A 4,414-nucleotide genomic window follows, 5' to 3' on the forward strand; every position below is an offset into this window, starting at 1 on the left:
AGGAGTGGGGGGAGGGGAGGAAAAAGGGAGGCAGGGAGGAGGCGGAAATTTTTAATAAAAAAATTTAATAAAAAAATATTAAGGTCCACGGGTGTTTAATCAAAATCATTGGAGGCAAAGAAAAAACATTCACATAAAGAAAATTATCATTTCCTTAACCAACTGTAAACCTTGACAAAAATTACAAAATAATCACTTGTGTTTGGGAAACTAATGAAATGTATATGGAGTATGGGAAGTATCTATCTGTTAAAACTGCTGACTTTTAAATATGAGCATTGGAAGACTGATCATAGAATGCTATGTTACAACTGAGAGTTAGAATATTAAAACTAAGTGAACAAAACCCATTAATGCCTTCACAGTTTGGGGGTGGTGCAACATTATCCTAGTCAATCTACTAAACAGAAAGCATCAAGCTTGGGGAAAGTGAAAGGGGAAAAAATCAGAATTCAAAATTGTGCCCATAGCCCATAATTTATCTAAAGTATCTAGTTTTCAATAGCAACAATAAAACTCTCTCTCTCTCTCTCTCTCTCTCTCACACACACACACACACACTCAAATAAGTCCACGTTTAGGAAAATGTCAATATCAATAGAAACACTCTCTGAATTCCTTTAGGTATTGCTCCATAGAGAAAGCAACAATTATAAATATTTTTAAAGAACAAAGGAAACAAGTTAAAAGACTTAAACTTTAATAATAATAATAAGGAAACATTTTTTGAGTAAAAGGAGGAAAACAAAAGAAAAATTAGAAATTCTAGAGACAAAAAGTAAGTAACTGAAACAAAAGAAAGGAAGGAAGGAGTGGAGGGATGGAGGAAGAAATATCAATGGGGTCAGGAATTGATTGATGGCTCCAAGACAAATCAATAAAAATTGTCTACTCTGAAGAACAAAAAGAGGAGAAAAAAGGCAAACAAAAATGTACAAAATTTCTGACATCTTTATGAAAGCATCAAGCCTCGCATCAGTTATATGATGGAACTCTCAAAAAAGGGGAGGGTGAAAGATAAGGGAATAGAGAAAAGGGGAGAAAAAGAAACACAGAAAGAGAAATTTCAAAAAAATAATTCTGAGAAATGTTTCATGTGATGTTTTATAGATTAATATTTATATTAAATATAAACCATTCTCAAGTAGGATAAATTAAAAGATGTTTGCATCTACACTTACACATGGTATGCTCAATTTTTTAAAAGCCAAAGAGACCATGCAAATGACAGAACCCGGAAATATAGTGGAATTACATTGACTTAGGCCATTTTCTATTGTCATGAGAAAATATTCTAACAAAAGTAACTAGAGGTAAAAGTGTTTCTGTTGGGATCAAGGGTCTGTATTGCAAGGAAGTCAAGACTGTAGGATCCTAAAGCAGCTTGTCATAGCCCATACACCATCAGGAATTAGAGAGATCAATGTATGCCCTTGCTCATGTCCCTTTTGCCATTTAGAGAGTCCCATCAAGGGAGTGATTTCCTTTTGCTTGAAACAGTAGGATTACACCTTCTGCTGTGTGAAAGACTTTCAATGAAGGAAAGAACAAACTTATTTTGTGGAACATTTAATTTTCTGATTTCTAGTGAATTTCTTACTTTCATCTTGTTAAGTATTTTTCACCAGGCTCTGAAAATCCTCAATCAATAAACAGTTGGGTTTCAGAAAGAGACTGAGAACCCTACCTCCACTCCCTTCTAAACTATGCTATAAACATTCTAAGAATGTTCATTTGTGCTATTGAGTACCTGAAATGTGGTTAATGGAATAAAAGTCTCCACCTCTTCCTACTGCTTTATTGGTCATTAACATGAAACATGGGTTTAGAGGAACAAAAATACTCAAATGATGTTTAATTAAGGGCTTGTTTTTCTTGAACACCAAAAGAATGTGTGACTATATATGGTTAGGAGTCACTGTGACATCAAATGGAGACATATCACTAGATTTCTATAAAATGGAATCAATTATCTTATGGAATTATTTCTCCATGGGAAACAATTGTAGCAATAATATTGAAAACATATGGACTTACCATGAATTCAACAAATTTGCCAGATACTGTCCAGGAAAAAATAGTGAACAGCACAGAAAAACTGTGAGCTCAGAGAACTTACTTTCTAGCTGCTGCTGGTTGTGGATTCAGTCAAAAACTTCAGTATGGCAGCAAGTGCTCTGCAGAAAAACAAGTGAAGGAAAATTTGTATGGATGCTGGCAAGAAATTGGAGATTTTCAGTTTTAAATTGGGTTGTTGGAGAAAACTTCAGGCAAACAGAAATGACATTTGAGATATTATGAAAATATGTAATCAGTGAAGGATACAAATCTGGGGTTGACATGAGGATGAACAATCTAGACAATATAGCAATAGCTATAATAGCCCAAGGCAGGAATATTCTTGGCATGCTAGGTAACAGTAGGAAAGTGCACCCCTGTGCAAAAAATCACACAATCAAATTCTCTTTTCTATTGATTCTAACTTAGAACTTGTCTTCTTAGGAATTGGAATGTTTTGTCCTCTCCGGTAACACATGGGTTTGTTGTAGAATCAAGTTTTTCCTTTTGATGTATAGGAGGCTTGGAAGCAGCATGATAATCTCTAATTTGTTATGAGTTACATGCAGCACATTTTTCCTCTGTCTCTCTTGTTCTCTTATCTTAATATATATTAATTATGCATGTGTGAACATCATGATGCATTCACATATGAGTATTTTATACACTGGAAACCAACTCAGCTGCTTTACAGAGAGGGGCACTAAAACTCTGGAAGTAGCAAGGACCAGACAATGAGTCCTTCATTGGGGCTAAATTGTAGTAATAGGAGCGGCGGGGCTGGGGCCCGCCACCCGCTAGCTTATGCCCGAAATAACAACACACAAACTGTATTCATTTAAACACTGCTTGGCCCATTTCTATCTAGCCTCTTCCAGGCTAATTCTCACATATTAATTTAGCTCATTTCTAATCATCTGTGTGTAGCACCCCAAGGTGCGCTTACCGGAAAGATTCTAACCTATGTCCATCCTGGGTCGGAGCTTCATCGATTGCGTCTGCCCAGGAGAGGGGAGCATGGCGTCTCTTTGAGGTGTCTGCCCCTGAGAGCAGAGCTGTTGAGTCTGAGCTCACTTCCTCTTCCTCCCAGCATTCTGTTCTGTTTACACCTCCCACTTATGTTTTAACCTATGAGGCCAAGCAGTTTCTTTATTACTTAACCAATGACTTTCCTCCATCATTAAATCATTCATTAATCTCTAAAGCTTAGCAGGTACATTCTGTGTGTTTTATTCTCTGTGGAATGAAAGGAACTAGTAAACACATGATCAAACATATCTAGGCAGTTACACCTTAAAATTATGTCTAACTCCTGGCTTTCTCATGTGTGCCTTAATGATCTTCTGTTGTAATATTGTTTTGGACCTACTAAGGATTAGGATCCGCCTGTAAATAACAATGTGCAAACACTCCACAATGTCATCTTTTCCCTATGCTTCTAGAGGTAGCAGCATCTAAAATTTGCATGAGTTTCTTTAGATGACAGGATTTGGGACTGACTTTCCCTTTAGATGGCATTTGAATTAATATAATCTAAATTTCCTTTCAAAAGATTTTTGTCAGTTCTTTTTTGAGATACTAGGAACTTCTTATCACGGTTAACATGTGTATGAATAAAAATGAATTTGGTGCTTTTTCATTCATTGAGTACTGCAGATAGCTTGCTAAGGTACATTTGTCACTGCCCACTATTTTGTGCTGATATTCTGCACATCTTTGAGATTAGCTTGTTTCTTCTAACATTGTCATCCAAGAATTTTCTCTTCTTCCTCAATAACTTGGGCATACTTTTTTGTGGATGTCAAGAGAAAACTAATGACTGTTTGGGGTTTGCGGATCTTTGAGGTCATTTGTACCTAAAGAGATAAGAAAGTTTATTAAGTGTACACCAGCTGAGGTACTAATGAGTAACAGAAAGTGTTTGTCCATCTTTATTCATGAAGCCCTTGAGGGTGACGGGAAAGGAGACTGGTGATTAGGAGAGCAGGCACTTTCAGACAATCAGGTTGTGCAGACAGTCGGGCTGGTGAGTCCTGACTGCCTGTGTTGATGTGCACTCAGGACCATGCCAAGTCATCTACATTGTGTGCCCTGCATTATTAATGCTGTCATAAGGGCACTCATTTGTATGCTGCGGAAGAAGCCAGGTTTGCACAGACTCATCTCCACCCAACCCTGCTTATTCTCTGATGTGACACAGCAATGCTCAGAATGATGCTGAATCGAGCAAGCACAGCTGGAAGACAGCAGATTGTCTGGAACCAGGAAAAACACGCCTGTAGTCAGTTTTAAATTAAGAGGCTTTGTTTACGTTTTCTCAGCTCCTCTTACTGAGTCAGTCAAATTTTAGATTCTC

The sequence above is a fragment of the Microtus ochrogaster genome, linkage group LG3 (genome assembly GCF_000317375.1).
Source record: "Microtus ochrogaster isolate Prairie Vole_2 linkage group LG3, MicOch1.0, whole genome shotgun sequence".
NCBI classification, from domain to species: domain Eukaryota; kingdom Metazoa; phylum Chordata; class Mammalia; order Rodentia; family Cricetidae; genus Microtus; species Microtus ochrogaster.